This window comes from Arvicanthis niloticus, chromosome 28 (assembly GCF_011762505.2).
Source record: "Arvicanthis niloticus isolate mArvNil1 chromosome 28, mArvNil1.pat.X, whole genome shotgun sequence".
Lineage (NCBI taxonomy): Eukaryota > Metazoa > Chordata > Mammalia > Rodentia > Muridae > Arvicanthis > Arvicanthis niloticus.
Genome location: NC_133436.1, coordinates 6,004,576 through 6,023,898, shown reverse-complemented (window position 1 = coordinate 6,023,898; position 19,323 = coordinate 6,004,576). Strand labels below are relative to the sequence as shown.

The window sequence follows — 19,323 nt, the reverse complement described above, 5'->3', positions numbered from 1 at the left end:
TTCCAACTTCCCCAAAATTTTTCTTCTTGTTAGACCTGATATCTCACCCAGACATATAAATAAATAAGTTTACAGTGATTCCTAGTCTCAGCCTTACCCAGAAAGATGAATTCATTCTAAACCAGGGCTGGGATGCTGGCAAGATGGATGGTTCAGCAGTTAAGACTACCACTGCTCTTACAGAGGAGCCTTGTTGGGCTCCCAGGGCACACACCCACACATCCAGATGGCTCATAACCATCTGTAACCCCAGCTTCAAGAGATCTAATGCCCTCTTCTGGCCTCCATAGGCACCTGCACTCATGTGTGCATACCCTCACACACAGACACACATACTTACACATAAAATAATTTCATTTCAACAATTTTTTCTTATTTAGTTTCTATTCCTAATCATACACTCAACTCTGCAATCCAGCTAGACTTGGAGGGGACTGAGGAAAATATGGAACCCAAAGAACTTCACTGAGAGCAGAGATTACCGGGTACTGTGAGCAGATGGGGTGGAGATGCTCTCCCAAGCTACAGAAGGGATGATCTGGTGGGTAAGATGCCTACAAGTCTAAAGAATTAAAGTTGTCCACAGTCAGAAATGGTGATCTTGCTGGTCTTGCCATTCCTGGATTCAAAATGCTTCATGGCTTCCACAATGCTCACCCCGTCTCTCACCTTTCCAGAGACCACATGCTTGCCATCCAGTCACTCAGCCTTGGCAGTGCAGATAAACTGGAAGCCATTTGTGCTTGGTCCAGCATTTGTCATGGACAATATGTTGGAATCTGTATGCTTCAGGATAAAGTTCTCACCCTTAAATTTCTCCACTTAGATGGACCTGCTGCCGGTGTTGTAATGGTGTGTGAAATCACCACCCTGGTGTATGATTCCTGAAATACTTTTGTGAGTGGAGAAGCCCTCCTATCCAAATCCATTCTCCCCAGTGCTCAGAGCATGAAAGTTCTCTGCTGTCTTGGGAAGTTTGTCTGCAAACAGCTTGAAGGAGACATGGTCCAAAGGTCGTGATCGGTGGTGGTATCGAAGAACACAGTGGAGTTGACCTGGGTTGCAGTGAGTGGTGATGGGATAGGGATGGCAGGGGACAGCAGGGTTTTGTAAAGCCATAAAACCAACTTTTGTCTTTTTTTTTTTTTTTTTTTTTTTTTTTTTTTTTTTTTGGATATTATGTTTACATTTCAGATTTTATCCCCTCACCCCATTCCCTCCACCATCCAGGAACCCCCTATCCCATCCCCCCTCCTCCTGCCTCCACAAGGGTGTGTGCCCACCTACCCCCCCACTCCCACCTCCCCACCCTCAAATTCCTCCCCAATCTGTGTTCAGCCTTCATGGGACCAAGGATCTCCTCTCCCACCTATGCCTGAGAAGGCCATCCTCCCCTAAGTATACAGCTGGAGTCATGGGTGCCTCCCTTTGTGCTCCCAGGCTGGTGATTTAGACCCTGGGGAGCTCTGGTTGGTTGGCACTATTGCTCTCCTCTTGGGGCCACCAACCCTTTCAGCTCCTTCAGTCCTCTAACTTCTCCATTGGTCACTTCAATGATCAGATCAATGGGTAGCTGTGAGCATCTGCCTCTGGATATGTCAGACTCTGGCAGACCTTTGAGGAGGCAGCTGCATCAGGTCCTGTCAGTATGCACTTCCTGACATCCATATCAGCGTCTGTCTTTGGTGACTGCACATGGGACTGATACCAAAGAAGAATGGTCTCCAGACAGCCCCCCTTTGAGTTTCTGTCCCACACTTTGTCTCCATATTTGCTTCTTTGAGCATTCTGTCACTACTTCCAAGTAGGACCGAGGCATCCATACTTGGTCTTCCTTCTTCATGAGCTTCATGTGGTCTGTTGGCTGAATCTTGGCTATTTCAAGCTTTTGGGCTAATATCCGCTTATCAGTGAGTAAATACCATGTGTGTTCTTTTGAGATTGGGTTACCTTACTCAGGATGATATTTTCTAGTTCCATCCATTTACTTAAGAATTTCTAGAATTCATTATTTTTAATAGCTAAGTAGTACTCCACTGTGTAAATGTACCACATTTTTTGCATCCATTCCTCTGTTGAAGGACATCTTGGTTCTTTCCAGCTTCTGGCTATTATAAATAAGGCTGCTATGAATATAGTGGAGCATATGTCCTTGTTATATGTTGGAGCATCTTCTGGGTATATGCCCAGGAGTGGTATAGCTGGGTCCTCAGGTAATGCTATGTCCAATTTTCTGAGGAACTGCCAGACTAATTTCCAGAATGGTTGTACCAGCTTGCATTCCCACCAACAATGGAGGAGTGTTCCTCTTTCTCCACATCCTCGCCAGCATCTACCATCACTTAATTTTTTTATCTTAGCCATTCTGACTGGTGTAAGGTGGTATCTCAGGGTTGTTTTGATTTGCATTTCCCTGATGACTAAGGATGTTGAGCATTTCTTAAGGTGCTTCTCAGCCATTAGAATTTCCTCAGTTGAGAATTCTTTGTTTAGCTCTGTACCCCATTTTTAATAGGGTTATTTTGTTGTTTGGCGTCTAATTTTTTGAGTTCTTTGTATATATTGGATATTATCCCTCTATGGGATCTAGGATTGGTAATGATATTTTCCCAATCTGTTGGTTACTGTTTTGTCTTATTGACAGTGTCTTTTGCCTTACAGAAGCTTTGCAATATTATGAGGTCCCATTTGTCAATTCTTGATCGTAGAGCATAGGCCATTGGTGTTCTGTTCAGGAACTTTTCCCTGTGCCTAGGTATTCAAGGTTCTTCCCCACCTTCTCTTCTATTAGTTTCAGTGTATCTGGTTTTATGTGAAGGTCCTTTATCCACTTGGACTTGAGCTTTGTACAAGGAGATGAGAATGGATTGATTTGCATTCTTCTACATGCTGACCTCCAGTTGAGCCAGCACCATTTGTTGAAAATGCTATCCTTTTTCCTCTGAATGGTTTTAGATCCTTTGTCTAAGATCAAGTGACCATAGATATGTGGGCTCATTTCTGGATCTTCAATTCTATTCCATTGATCTTCCTGCCTGTCTCTGTACCAATACCATGCAGTTTTTATCACTACTGCTCTGTAGTACAGTTTGAGGTCATGGATGGTGATTTCCACAAACTTTCTTTTATTGTTGAGAATGGTTCTCACTATCCTGGGTTTTTTGTTATTCCAAATGAATTTGCAAATTGCTCTTTCTATCTCTATGAAGAATTGATTTGGAATTTTGATGGGGATTGCATTGAACCTATAGATTGCTTTTGGCAAGATGGCCATTTTTATTAAGTTAATCCTGTCAATCCAGGAGCATGGGAGATCTTTCCATCTTCTGAGATCTTCTTCAATTTCTTTCTTCAGAGACTTGAAGTTCTTGTCATACAGATCTTTCACTTGCTTGGTCAGATTCACTCCAAGATATTTTATATTATTTGTGACTATTGTGAAGGGTGTCATTTCCCTAATTTCTTTTTCAGCCTGTTTATCTTTTGAGTAGAGGAAGGCTACTGATTTGTTTGAGTTGATTTTATATCCAGCCACTTTGCTGAAGTTGTTTATCAGGTTTAGGAGTTCTCTGGTGGAAGTTTTAGGGTTACTTAAGTATATTATCATATTATTTGCAAATAGTGAAATTTTGACTTCTTCTTTTCCTACTTCTTCTTTTCCTATTTGTATCCCTTTGACTTCCTTTTGTTGTCTAATTGCTCTGGCTAGGACTTCCAGTACTATATTGAATAGGTAGGGTGAGAGTGGGCAGCCTTGTCTAGTCCCTGATCTTAGTGGGATTGCTTCAAGTTTCTCTCCATTTAGTTTGATGTTGGCTACTGGCTTGCTGTATATTGCTTTTACTATGTTTAGGTATGGGCCTTGAATTCCTGATGTTTCCTAGACTTTTAACATGAAGAGATGTTGAATTTTGTCAAATGTTTTCTCTGCATCTAGTGAGATGATCATGTGGTTTTTTTTTTCTTTGAGTTTATTTATGTATGGATTACATTGATGAATTTCCAAATTTGAACCATCCCTGCATTCCTGGGATAAAGCCTACTTGATCATGATGGATGATTGTTTTGATGTGTTCTTGTATTTGGTTTGCAAGAATTTTATTGAGTATTTTTGCATCAATATTCATAAATGAGATTGGTCTGTAGTTCTCTTTCTTTGTTGGGTCTTTGTTAAGTTTAGGTATGAGCGTAATTGCAGCTTCATACAATGAATTAGGTAGTGTTCCTTCTGTTTCTATTCTGTGGAATAGTTTGAAGAGAATTGGTATTAGGTCTTCCTTGAAGGTCTGATAGAATTCTTCACTGAAACCGTCCGGTCCTGGACTTTTTTTGGTGGGGAGACTTTTAATGACTGCTTCTATTTCTTTAGGGGTTATGGGACTGTTTAGATGGTTTATCTGCTCCTGATTTAACTTTGGTACCTGGTATCTGTCTAGAAAATTGTCCATTTCATCCAGATTATCCAATTTTGTTCAGTATAGGCCTTTATAGTAGGATCTGATGATGTTTTTTTAAATTTCCTCAATTCCTGTTGTTATGTCTCCCTTTTCAGTTCTGATTTTATTAATTTGGATACTGTCTCTGTGCTCTTTGATTAGTCTAGCTAAGGGTTTATCTATCTTGTTGATTTTCTCAAAGAATCAGCTCCTGGTTTTGTTGATATTTTGTATAGTTCTTTCTGTTTCTACTTGGTTGATTTCAGTTCTGAGTTTGATTATTTCCTGCAGTCTACTCCTCTTGGGTATTTTTGCTTCTTTTTGTTCTTACACTTTCAGGTGTGCTGTCAAGTTGTTAGTGTATGCTCTTTCCAGTTTTTTTTTTTTTTTTTAATGTAAGCACTTAAAGCTATGAGTTTTCTTCTTAGTAGTGCTTTCATGGAGTCCCACATGTTTTGGTATGATGTGTCCTCATTTTCATTAATTTCTAAAAAGTGTTTAATTTCTTTCTTTCTTTACTTTACTTCTTTCTTTCTTTCTTTCTTTCTTTCTTTCTTTCTTTCTTTCCTTCTTCATTGAGTAGAGTGTTGTTCAGTTTCCATGTGTATGTGGGCTTTTCGTTGTTTTTGTCATTATTAAAGACCAGCCTTAGTCCATGATGGTCTGATAGGGTACAAGGGATTATTTCAGTCTTTTTGTATCTGTTGAGGCCTGTTTTGTGACCAATTATATGGTTTATTTTGGAGAGGGTACCATGAGGTGCTGAGAAAAAGGTATATTCTTTTGTTTTAGGATGAAATGTTCTATAGATATCAGTTAAAACCATTTGGTTCATAACTTCTGTTAGTTTCATTGTGTCTCGGTTTAGTTTCTGTTTCCATGATCTGTCCATAGCTGAGAGTGGGCTGTTGAAATCCCCCACTATTATTGTGTGAGGTGCAGTGTATACTTTAAGCTTTAGTAAAGTTTCTTTTATGTATGTGGGTGCCCTTGCATTTGGGGCATAGATGTTTAGAACTGAGAGTTCTTCTTGGTACATTTTTCCTTTGATCAGTATGTAGTGTCCTTCCTTATCTTTCTTGATTACTTTTGTTTGAAAATCAATTTTATTTGATATTAGAATTGCTTGTTTCTTGGGACCATTTGCTTGGAAGATTGTTTTCCATCCTTTTACTCTGAAGTAGTGTCTGTCTTTGTCGCAGAGATGCGTTTCCTGTATGCAGCAAAATGCTGGGTCCTGTTTATGTATCCAGTCTGATAGTCTATGTCTTTTTATTGGAGAATTGAGTCCATTGATATTAAGAGATATTAACAAAAAATGATTGTTGCTTCCTGTTATTTTTGTTATTAGAGGTGGAATTATGTTTGTGTAACTATCTTCTTTTGGGGTTGTTGGAAGACTACTTTCTTGCTTTTTCTAGGTTGTAGTTTCCCTCCTTGTGTTGGAGTTTTCTATCCATTATCCTTTGAAGTGCTGGATTTGTGGGAAGATATTGTGTAAATTTGGTTTTGTCATGGAATACCTTGGTTTCTCCATCAATAGTGATTGAGAGTTTTGCTGGGTATAGTAGTCTGGGCTGGCATTTGTGATCTCTTAGTGTCTGTATAATATCAGTCCAGGATCCTCTGGTTTTTATAGTCTCTGGTGAGAAGCCTTGTGTAATTCTTATAGGTCTGCCTTTATATGTTACTTTGCCTTTTTCCCTTACTGCTTTTGGTATCTTTTCTTTGTTTTGTATATTTGATGTTTTGATTATTATGTGATGGGAGTTATTTCTTTTTTGGTCTAGTCCATTTGGGGTTCTGTAGGCTTCTTGTATATTTAAGGACATCTTTTTCTTTAGGTTAGGGAAGTTTTCCTCTATAATTTTGTTGAAGATATTTATTGGTCCTTTAAGTTGGGAGTCTTCACCTTCATCTATACCTATTATCCTTAGGTTTGTTCTTCTCATCGTGTCCTGGATTTCCTGGTGTTTTGGGTTAGGAGCTTTTTGCATTTCACATTTTCTTTGACCGTTGTGTCAATGTTTTCTATGGTATCTTCTGTGCATGAGATTCTCTCTTCTATCTCTTGTATTCTGTTGGTGATACTTGTGTCTATGACTCCTGATCTTTTTCCTAGGTTTTCTATCTCCAGGGTGGTCTCCCTTTGAGATTTCTTTATTGTTTCTACTTCCAGTTTTAGATCCTGGACAGTTTTGTATAATTCCTTCACCTGTTTGGTTGTGTTTTCTTGCAATTCTTTAAGGGCTTCTACCTGTTTACCTGTGTTCTCCTCAAATTCTTTGAGAGTGTTGTTTATGTCCTTTTTTAAAGTCCCCTATCATCATCATGAGAAGTGATTTTAATTCTGAATCCTGCTTTTCTGGTGTGATGTGGTGTTCAGGACTTGCTGTGGTGGGAGAACTGGGCTCTGGTGATGCCAAGTAACTTTGGTTTCTGTTGTTTATGTTCTTACACTTGCCTTTCGCCATTTGGTTAGCTCTAGTGCTACCTGCACTCACTGGTTCTGACTGGAGCCAGCCATTCCAGTTATCTTGGTTGTGTCAGAACTCCTCAGGGTCCAGATGTCTCTGTGATCCTGCGCGACAGCTGTTCTGTGTACAGTGGCTCCTCTAGGATATCTCAGGATATGTTGTCTCCACGGTAGTAGACCAGCTAGGTAGGTGTTTGCTGTTCTGAGTGTAGTCGCTCCTTTAGGATGTCTCAGGATATAGTGTCCCCTGCTCTGAGGTCAGTGGCCTCTCTAGGATGTCTCCTGATGTGGTTTCCACACAGGAGCAGACCAGCTGGGTGCCTGCTCCAGCCACTGGGATCTGGGAGAGGGGTGGAAGGGGGCAATTTTTGTCTTTAACTATTTTTTATTAAATCATGGCTAAGGTTGAGATTTCTCTCACTTGCATAGCAGCCCCTTAGCTTGGGAGGAAGCTTCACAAGGAGAGTGTGTGAGAGATTTGTATGTGTTATTCCTGCCATGTCTATTACTGCCATGTTACTGAGTATGCTTATCAGGTTTGTTTTGTTTCTCCTTCATTATTCCTTCAATCTTTTACTTCTTTTTACTCAGCCATGGAAAAAGTCTAATAAACATCTTTAACACTGAACCCTTTGCAGTAAGTTCATTTGTTTCAGTATTGGCATGTTACCAACAGAAACTCAAGTCAGGAGGCATCCTTGTTTTGCTTGGTAGTGTTTGTCAGTGCATGGAGCCCAGGCTGCCCCCTTCTGGAATGGTGGCTCGCTGTGGGCTGATTGTTCCCACAGACAGGCTCTTCTGTGTCTGGTGTAATTGGGAGCAGTCACCATCGAGTCTTCCGTGTCAGGGTAAATTGTCTACTGCTGCATGAGTACTGTCTATGAAATTGATTTGCTATCGTTCAGGGAGTGTTGTTTTGTAGAAAGAACAATGTGAAGTTCTTGTATTATTTATGCAAGCGTTGCTCCAGGGCAAAGTCAGCAGCAGGCTTCAGCTGTTTTGGTGGTTCTTTCCATTTCTGAATCGGTGAGGATATTTCCTGATTCCTTTCAACAGTTAAACCGTTTGAATCTTTGAAGTCATGTTCTTTCATGACAGCAACAGTTAGCCTTTGCTGCATAATAACCCACCTTAGCCCTTAGCCGCTTAAACAGCAGCCGGTCAGCCAGCTAGGTTCTAAATGTGTGTTGGACTCATGAGGGTTTTGTAGTTGTGGTAGAGTTCACACTAGCAAGTAATCTAGGATCAGTTCGGGGTGAGTGGCCTGAGCTACAGCAGCTAGTTCATGCTGGCCAGACAAAGTTCCCAGAGAATATTGGGACCATAAAAGACATCTCAAACCTAGATTTAGAACTAGTATGCGGTCAATTCCGTTACATTTTAACTGGCCAAAACAACCATGATCTCAGCCTTGATTTAAAAGAAGGGGAATAGGCCCTGCTTTTTGAGGGCAGGAGTTATAAAGTCATATTCAGCATGCAAAGATACAAAGAAAAGTAAATATAGCGGTTATGATGTATGGATTTTAAGGTAAAGAGGTTAGGTTGAATAAATGCATTGGCTTCTGATCAGTCCCGAATCCCCACTAAAACATGTATGGATAATACTCAGGGTCAAATGGAGAAAGGGGATATCAAAGAATGAAATTTGGAAGCTGGGGGAAAACGGATGAGTGGCAAGAGAACACAGACACCATCCTTGAAACAGCAGAGGATAGGGATGGCAGTCGTCAGATTCAGAGATATTTAAGAAGCCATGGGCCTCTGAGGATGGAGGTGAGGCCAGAGAATAATCAGAAAGCCTGCGACGACAGAGACAGTGCTCCCAGATTTGCTCTCCACTGTGATGGGAGATCAGAGAGAAAGGAGATTTCCTGCAAAACCCCTGACTCTGGAGTGTCAGTCACAGAAGAGTTCAGAAGCTCCTGATAATGAGAGAATAAATCAGAATGAATAGAGAGAATATGGAGGCTGCAGGCTCCTCCTGCAGAGGAGACTGGGCTCCTCACAGTACCCAAGTCTCACAGACAAACAGCCAATACCACTGTATCTTAGGTGATTTATTGTATGAGACCTGGAGACTGAGGTAAACGCATACACAAAGCCAGTATAAGGAACTTCAAGTTCCAAGGAGGCGGGGGATATTTTTAAAATCTCTATGTCAAATAACCTGTATTAGTATCTTCATAGGGATGAGATGATTGTATATGCCCAACAAAATGTTACCTGTAGAAATCATAGTCACGACACAGACACTGTTGGGGAAAGCAGAAAACAGTGCTGGTTTTCAGGAAGTGAAACAGGAGACTCCATGGCTTTTGAAGCTTCTCGGATAAACACTGGTAGCATCCATGTGACTAGGACTCATAAGGACCTTGGATTTTTCAACAGCTACATCAGAGATTGATGGACAGATATCACAGTAGATTCCATTCTTAATAAAATATGAGTGTTGTTGTATTAAATATTTAATCTCAGTTGGGGGTTTCTACACTGCCTTTGATCATTTAGTTCCCAGATAAAAGATTCGAAACTTGTATATTTAAAATAAGCTTTTAAAGCACTAGAGTTGGGCAGATATTTTTCCTCTCAGCTACTACTACTATCAGTTATAGATAGCCACTACCCTATCAATAACTCCAGGATATGATCTGCCATGTTCTGCCTGGTCCGCTCTTACTTCAACTGCCTAGCCTTTATTGCCAGTTCTCATGACCATTTACCCCATGGTGTCCTCTCCTCTCTCCACCTTCTCTGTTCTCTCATCATCTCCTGCCTCAGACCCTAAGCTCCGGAACTGAAACTCTGCCACTCTCTCTTCTGCCCAACAATAGGTTGTAGGCATCTTTATTGATCAATTGAGGATAACTTTGGGGGCAAGGTTATATAGCATCAGTTGGTGTACATGAGGATTTCCTGGTTGCCATGAGGGCAACCAGGGTCAGTATTTAGCAATACATAACAACAGCCCAAACCTTAACAGAGTGTAGAAGGGGGAAAAAAAAAAAGACATTTTTATGCATGCGGTTTCTCGAAAGGTTTAACTTTTATGTGACTGTTGTTAAGAGCAACTGAAGGATGTGTTCCATTAAGTTGGGGGAGAAATCCAAACCATACTTGGGGTGAAGGGATCCTACCTGAATATGAAGTAGGAAAGAAGGGATGAGTGATGTCACAGGGACAGAGGGAAAGAGTGAGGGTAGACCACAGCAGGAAGGGTGGGGTTGATAATTACCGGCCTTGTCCATAAGAATTAGGAAGAGCTTTTTCCTAATTCTAAGATTCTAAGAAGATTAGAAAGTCTGAGATTGAGATATTAGCAGGTATGTGGAAAAATACGCTGCATGAGGTGGAGAGATGGCATAGTGGTTAAAGTGCACTTGCCTCTGTCGGGGTTCCTAACAGCCACACGCTAACTGTAACTGCTCCGACTCTAGCTCCAGGGAATCTGACGCCCTCTTCCGGCCTTTATGGGCACTGCACTCACGTACATAGGCCTACTCGAGGACACATAGATTAAAAACTAAAAAGAGGAAGCAAGCGACAATATCAACAAATACCTATTTAAATGAAACAAAAAGACGTATGGGAAATAAAACCCAACCTTTTAAAGTCCCGCGTGAGTAGCATTAACATAGGTACACACATCTAACTGACATTAGGAAACAGAACCGTGTGGTAGAGACTTGTGGAAAGGTGTTGAGCAGGAACACTGAGCCGTATAGGCTCTAGAGACTGCTTATGTGTTTCATGGCTTTCTTGGAGTACCGGTCTGAGAAAACAGAGACGGACAGATTCCCTGAGGCTGTGCATGCCGGTGGAGCAACAGAAGTCTGGGGGAGAACTACCTATTAAGTCACTTACATTGACTAAAACTAAAAGAAAAAACCAAAAAACCACAAACATGCAGCAGAGATACAGCAGTACTAGGATGAAGTTTATAGATGGAGAGGTAAACGTGAAGACTCAGTGGACGTGATTATGAAGACTTTCCCAAGAGCTAGAGGCAAGGGAAAGGGCTGCTGCTGTTTTTAGTAATGAACCTGACACTTTAATGTGTGTGTACTACACAAAGGTGTACCTGTGATCAAAAAGAAACCCTTAAGACATTAATAATTAAGAAAAATAGCCTCATCTTTCAGGTAGCTGACAATATTTGAACTGAGCTGGGGAGCAAAGTAGACAAACAGGTTTCAGAATTTCCACATCTGTTCCCTTAGCGGTCTCTGGGTAGAGGGAACCAATTAAAAACACATCTTAAAGGCGGTGTCCCAGGCCCAGACTTTCCTTAGCCCAGTTAACCTGGGAGAGAGCAGAGAGAGGAGGGGCTGGTTGCAGGGGGCACCGCCTCACTTAGTTTTGTGGTTTGAGAGCAGAAAAAAATCCAGTGACAATAGACTTAATCCTATGCTTTACCACGATTAAATTGGGATTTTTGGCAAGGTTCCTGGAGGTTAAATAAGTTTATAATTGACTTTCTCATACTCTCTGAGATGAAATCTCTACCCTGGTAAACCAGAAAGCTAGATGATTTCTCCAGGAGAAGTTGCTCGCTGGAATTAGTAGTGACAAGGGGCCAAACTTGATGTGTGTAAGATTAAACTGTGATGACCTCTCTCTCTCCAAGTCCATGGTTGGCATTTAATGACTAAAAAATGGAAAATATTGAGATAATAAAATAGTTTTGAGCACAAATACACATTTTGTTAGTAAATAAACTATTTCACATGCATTACTTTGAACAATTTGTTTTTAATGGTATTACAAAAATATGGATGGACATTCTCCATCTGTCAATTTTTATGAGTAAGCAAATATTTTTGGCATCTTAAATCCTAGGCTGTAGCTCTCTACACACTGTGCAAACTATGGATGTTTGTATAGCTATTTTATTTTATAATTTTTCACATGAGTAATTCATCTTCTGTGGCAAACAGAAGTGGAGCTGAGCTGGCACCGTTAGCCACATGGCTCTTACAGGGGCCTGTGCTTTCCTGGACCTTCACGGGTCCCCTCAGCAACTGCTGTCTGGGGCCAGACATCAGACATGAGGCTTGAACATTTAAAAATACTGTGCACTGGCCCATAAACATCATTATATTTCAAGTGCAAAGGGGATGCATGGTACATCACAAGACCAGGTATAGACCTAAAAGACCACTTAGTAATAAGTCACAGGATCCAAAATTATATTGATACTTCCACATGTGTCCAAGACAGCATAAGAGACATTCACGTTTTTTTTTTTTTTCTCTTAAAACAAAACAAAACAGAAGAGAGAGGGCCCTCGATGGATCTCTTTGGGAAGATCTCTAGAGATTCATCGAGGGTCCTCTCTCCTCTCTTCTTCAGGTACTGATCGGCACTTAGGTTTCAGGAACCCTAAGCAGAGCGAATGACCACATGAAAGGAGGGGAGGGGCACACTTTTAGAACTCACCTGGGGTTTGTGCCAGGCAAACTGGGAAACCTCTGAGACCTTGGGGCATTGAATATAATGCTCTGAAGGGTTAGATAAACGGCTTCCAGTTCCTGACTAACAAAGCTTAAACACAGGGCCCAAAGGAGTCTAAGAACAGCCAGACAATCACAGCTTAGTACAAACCAAAGTCCATTATTTACTGAAAGACAAAAATTACATGACACATCCAAAGTACAATTCAGCCTTCCAGCACGAACTGAAAATGTCCCAAACAGTAAATAAGGAAGGAAATGCAAGCCGCACAGAGAGGCCAACCAATTAGCAGACCTTAGAGGGAAGGCGACATAATCATGTAATTTTGTGACATACGTCCAAAAGGTACATACATACAAAAAGTACAGTGGGGGGGGGGTGATATGAAAACATGTAATAAATATATAACAAATATAAGTATGAAAAACAGTGGGTGGGATTAGCAGCAGAATAGACACTGAAGAAGAAAAGATTAGTGGATGTGAAGATACGGCTGGGGAGATGCCGTAAGAGGAAACATAAAGCAAGCACATGAGTGTGAGTTGTAAAGCTGAGGGGCGTCTGGAGGGGTCTCACTCAACAGATGATGAACTTCATTGTATTCCCAAATGAGAGGAAAACAGCCCAAATCTGGGAGAATGAAGAATTTTCAAATTTATAAAAGACTATAAATTTGCAGATTTAATAAAAGAAAAACAAAATCCCAAATACAACATGTGGTGCTTTAAATAAGACTGGGCCCCCATAGGCTCATATATTCGAATGCCTGATCGCCAGGAAGTGCAACTATTAGGTGTGGCCTTGCTGGCGTGAGTGTGGCCTTATTAGAAGAAGCGTGTCACTGTGTCACTGGAGGGTGGGCTTTCAGGTTTTAGAAGCTCAAGCCAGGCCTGACATTACTCTCTTCCTGCTGCCTGCAAATCCGATGTAGACCTCTCAGCTCTACTCCATCACCATGGATGCATGTATACCGCTCTGCTTCCTACCATGATGGTAATCTTCTAAACCTGCAAATGTAAGCCAGCCCCCATTAACTGCTTCCCTTTATAAGAGTCACTTTAGTCATGGTGTCTCTTCACAGCAATGGACAGACACACAACAGACCACAGAGCCATAGCCAACAGGCAACAATGTAGCATTGCGGGGAGGGGCACAGCAAAAGTTAGAAAACTACCGGTATCATAAAAGCATTTAAAATGAATAGCAAGGAGCAAATCTTGACACCAGTCAGAAGGGGAGACAAGCCTTGCACAGGGGATGCTGACAGGATTGAAGGCAGTCTCCTTGCCAGGAGAAAGCACACTGAAGACATCAGCCTGGCAACATTGCGGTACTGAGAGGAAACAGATAACTCCATACAAAGAGTTCTGTGCTAAGGAAAGCGTCTCTCAAAACAACACTTTTGTGAGTCAAAAAAAATTGAATTAGTCAATAGTGGGCATGCATTGTAGGAAACAGTGAGGAAAAACCTGAAGCAAACTGTAAGTCTTCTTGAATTAATTAAGCATTTAAGTGTAAACAATAAGGATGTCTTTGGGTTTATAAAGCGACATTCTAGTGAATTTCCAGAAACAGAGGTCCTAATTTCCGTTGTTTGCCCATCTCCTTGGTGGAAAGGTCCCCACCATGGCTGATTCCCACTGGCCAAACTGGAAGATTAGAGAAAGAGTCAACTCCTTGACTTTTCAGAGTTGGCAACAACAAAACTTGCAGAAGGAATTTACATGGAAACACATAGGATGGAGGCTGGACAGAGGTGCGAGTGTATGTAAAACTCTCCTGCTGAGCTCGGGGCTGTACAGGGTCCCATGGAGTCACACCGAGATTACATATGAAGTGCACCCCGTAGCCCTCAACAGACCACAGAGCTGAAGCCGATGGGCAGCAGGGTAGCATCAAGGGGGATTCAGCCTGGCTGCTCTCAAATGATGGGCTTCACTTCTGCCACCAAGGAGCAGATAAACCCTGAAGAGCTGAGAGATTAGAGGTACAGGACAGGTGACCCCCTTGTCAATGAGGGAGTTGTTCTCAGATCTCCAGTATGGGACGTTAAATTTATTCCAGCCGCACACACCAACCTGAAGAAGTGTCAAACAAATAATACCAGGACAGGAAGTTTTTGTTTTGGTTTGGTTTTTTGTTTTTTTTTAAAAAGCAAGTTGTATTTGAACATGTCATTGTAATTCTGTGTCCGGCACGTTTTATGTTTTGTGAATGTACAGCGTTCCTGGGTCGTTCTGCCATTGAAATATAGAAGGGAATGCAAAACCAACCTCAGCATCAGAATAGGCCTCACCTCTAGAGAGGTAGAAGTGAAAGGCAGGGTTGGCTTTTACCTAAAATGTTTTTAAAAGATTTGGTTTTTATCGGTTTTTCGCTATGTGTAGCTGTGTGAGTACAATTGTCCTCAGAGGCTTCAGACCCCCCCCCTATAGTGATGGGCACTTGGGAGCTGCCTAGCGTACATATAGGGAATTGAACATGACCCTCTGTAACGACAGTGTGTGTTCCTAACTGCTGAGCTGTCTCTCCCAGCCCCCTGAACTACTTTCTTGTCTAAAGAGAAATCTGAAGCAAACATAAGGAAGGGCAGATTTGACAGTGTTCACGGTTTGGGGTGATGGCGTTTGTTACAAACCATCCACAAACCTTCAGTGAATTTTTGTGCTCCATAGTAAAGACATATGTAGTGGCTCATCCATCAAGGGCTTCAGAATGCCCATGATTATATGGCCAGAGCCTCAGGGCATGGTCGTGATGAGCTATGCACAGCTGTGTGCACATCTGGCAGAAGGTCAGCTAGTGAAATAGGTCAAATGTTTAATGGCATTTATGTAAGAAAATCCAGTTACTTGCAGAAAGTGTTGCTGTAGGGAGTGAAGTTTCCTGAAGCTTTTGTTAACCTTTCAGTTCCTTAAATGCTTTCCTCATGATATTTTATTATCTTTAGTAAGGTTTAAACAAAATTTTGCAGATCTAGTCTCCCCTCAAGCCTCTCCCTCCCTCTCCCTCTCCTTCCTCTTTCCTTCTCTTTTTTCTCATTCTTTCTTTCTTCTTATTATTAGTATTATTATTATTATTACTTATTCATTTTACATCTTGCTTGCTGCTCCCCTCCCACAATCCTTCCCGTATCTTCCTTCCCCTTCACCTCTGAGCAGATGGAGCCTCCAGGGGTATCCCCCGACTCTGGCACATGAAGTCTCTGTGGAGCTAGGTGCATCCTCTCCCACTGAGGTTAGACAAGGCAGCCCAGGTAGAAGAACAAATTCTACAAACAGGCAACAGCTTTTGGAATAGCTCCTGCCCCATTTGTTCAGGGCCAATGTGAAGGCTGAACTGTAGCAATCTGCTACACATGTGCTGGGAGACCTAGGTCCATCCCGTGTATCTTCTTTGCTTGGTGGCTCAGTCTCTGGAAGCCCCGCCCCCTCCCCACCCCACCCCCCAACTTGGGGTTTTCTTCCCTTCTTAATCTTGGACTTTTCTCTATTTCTGCAACCCAGTTTTACCTCTCTGCAGGTGAGGCTCACAGAGAAGCACCTTTCCCTGATTCTTCAGATCTGAAAGGTAGGAATAGGCTGTGGGCAAAAAGCACCTTCAATTTCTGTTTACTGCGAGGCTGCTGCACGTGTGTGATTACGTGCATAATTATCTACACAGGTTCCGTGTCTCTCGTGTAATTTGTTTCTGAACAAAAGTGATTCGTTTCCGATCTTAAGTTCTTAGCAGGCATCAGGAGATCACCGTATTTTTGCCATTAAATACGGGTCTGTGTTATCCAGCAGGTCACTGTGGAGCGGTGGAAGGGCATGGAGCCGAGAGAGGCTGCAGACGTGGTCACGCTGGCCATTCCCTGTTCTGAATGTGTGAGCTAAGTCAATTAACCTCAGCTCCAAGTTGCCTCATTAGTGAACGGAGAAGGAGAGCTGGCCTGAGGCCAGAGGATGCCGTACACTCAGATTGGACCTGCAGCAGCATCACCCTGCTCTGTGTCACCAGCAGAGCTGTCACTGTCTAAATGAGTAGAGATATATCAACATACAGAAGTCACCAGATGCCACCATTGCGGCTGACATTCGGAGTCAACGCTATCCGAATGACGGGCGCTGTATGATCCGGGGATGAAGTTTTATTGTTAAGACCATTGTTATGATGAAATTCTGCAGGGAGCCCTTATGGTTTCTAGTAATATTGGGTGATATTTTGACCAGTACTATTTTCTACAGGTTCTATGTGGCACTATGAAAGGAGGGATTCATTATATGATTTTTTTTTTAATGTTTTGGAGCTCAGGAGAAAGTCTATTAGGTATAAGCTGTGGGCCTGAGGAATGGTACCACTGGAGGAGATTAAATGGTTCTAAGGTTATTACTTTTTTTTTTGAAGTTTGAAAGTTATTCTAAAATTAACAGTTGGGGTGAGGGATGAATAAATATGGCTTGAGTTACTGTTGAATCAACATCAACTTAATCTGCAAACACAGAGGGGGAAAATGTACAGTGAATGAGCTTAATAAATTTATTATCTAATTTTCTGCTAGGAAAAAATCAGATGAATGTGGGTCATAGGTTACCTTTCCACAACTCTCTTTAAATGGGGCCTTCCCAGGCAGACCCCTCCCTAGACTGCAAGGTCCATGGAGCAGAGAGGCTGTATCTCAGCCAGCCCCATGAGCTCTGTCTGTTAGAGTTCTGTCTGTGTAGAATCGTAGGTGGACATTACATATACACAAATGTCCCCTCCCCACTACTCAAGGTCTAGCAGATTTGAGTTGGGCATCAGTCAGTGTAGCTTGACAAGCCCTGCAGGCATCCAGGTATAGTACAGGGCATGGAGCAGGTGGAGTGTCCTGGAACTAGCTTGTCTCTATGCCTAGGTTCTTGAAGCATGGAGTACCTGCCCACAACTCTCTTTAAAGGTGGTTTCCCAGGCAGACCCCTCCCTAGACTGCACACTCTATGGAGCAGGGGTTGTACTTCAGCCAGCTCCATGAGTTCTGTCTCAGTGTGGCCTGGCAGAAGGCCTGCCAAGTGGGTTCCCTCACTGCTCTGATGGCTCCATGATTGTAGTGGACAGTTGGGATCACGCAGCATGTGTGTAAAAGGTTACCTCTCACAGAGAAAAGCACTTCATGTCTTGTTCAGGACTAATTCCTTCCCAGACACTTGGGGATAGCAGAGCTTATCTCTTAGCAGATTGTATGATAAAATATAAGTAAGATTTTATTTTAATAAAGATAAGCATTTCATATGATTCTTTTATAAACTTCCTATGGTATCTATATTTAAAGCTCCTGTTCCATACACGAGGAAATGAGCAAGTGGCCAGTCATGTCACCTCCTTCATGTTCTTTGGCTGTCCATATTCAAAAGGCCAGCTTTATGGGTCCCTTGATCTGCCAGATCTGGTTTCTACGAGGTGATGGGACAGGATGACCCGGTGCGATGGCTAATCCTGGTTGTCAACTTGATTACATCTGGAATTAGCTATAAAATCCAAGTAGCTTGGCACACTTGTGAAGGATTTCCTTGATTAGATCATTTGAAAGTGTGGCCTAGATTTAGGGTGACAGCTCACATAAAAGAGCATGGCAGAAGGAAGCTTCTGTTTCCCCTCATCCTGAGACATTCTTTCCCTGCAGCTAGATGCTACTTCTTCAGGATTCCAATGTAGACTGAGAGCTGACTGGTCTCTAGGACTTACCTAGGTCTTCAGCACCAGATTGGAACCTCTCAGACATCTGCTTTCACGGGTAGAACATTACTAGCTGCTTGGCCTTCCCTTTGGGAGACAGCCATTGTTGGACAATTCAGACCACAGTCTGTAAGCCACTCTAATAATCCCATCCATGTGTATGTACTCATTTTACTAGCTCTCTTTCCTTAGAGAACTCTGTCTAGCTCACCCAACAAGGTCATTGGATGAAAACTTCCACAGAGACTGAAGAGCAGCCTGAGAAGAATAGGTTCAGGCAGACAGACAGGCCTGGGGGTGTGTTCCTGAAATCAGTGCTGAGAGGGTCCAAGCAGCAAGAACATCTCTGTGTTAGTTAGATGTTAGGTATCCATGGATGGACACGGTAGTTCTTAGCCTGAGCTCCAACAGGGGTGCTCCAGGGGTCAGGCTATGTTCTGCCTGGGCTGAGGGTTCCCAGTGGGCTCTGTGGAGACCACAGGTTCTGGAGCATCATCTAATTGGTGAGGAATAACCACAGGCTGTGACTTTCTATTAGGATGTAGTGGGTCATCATCTCAGGGAATCTCCATCCTGATCTGTGAACTGTGTGCTCAAGATGCTCAAGAAACATCTCTGAAAGGAGCCGCCAGAGATCACCAAGGGAAGGAATCACGGGAGCGAGTTTGCCTGATGGGGCGGAATGCATAGTTTTGGGTATTGCAAGTTTCCCTGCCTTTTGCTCACCCCATTACAAATCCCTTGGAGTGTCTGGGGGGGGGGGGAATGACCCTATGTACATTAGCTAAGAAGCACTGTAAGGGTGGGTATTGCTTTTCTTTGTTGAATAAACTATTTTCTTAGCATCTTCCAATTAAAATATTTGTTGAGTAGATAGACTGTGCAGTTGGGCAGATCAGTGTTCAAACCTAAGCTCCACGGTTACCAAGTGTGTGATGTGGGACAAGCCTCTCTTTCTTCAACTATGAAACATGGCAGTCATCTTAAGAGTCAGTCATGCTGCTGGAGTGTGCTAATTTTAAGAGTCAGTAGGTAAACTGTCCATAGTTTGAGGCTGAGATTGGATGCATTTAAGCGGTAGAGTCTGGCAAATAAGCACCTTCCCCTACCTCAGAGAATTGGTTGACACTCATTTCCCAGGGCAGCTGAGAGTGAAGCAGAAGGATGCCATTTCTGACTTATGGAACTCTCCACATTGGACATGGGTGGTTAGCACATGGGATCCAAGGAGTAAATGGATGGCGAGCATAAGCTTACCCTT

General features: G+C 42.4%; 1 pseudogene; it reads right to left on the bottom strand.

The window, feature by feature from the left end:
- Nucleotides 1-570: 570 nt before the first annotated feature.
- Nucleotides 571-19,323, bottom strand: part of LOC143439925 (peptidyl-prolyl cis-trans isomerase A pseudogene) — a 46,388-nt pseudogene continuing 27,635 nt past the window's right edge.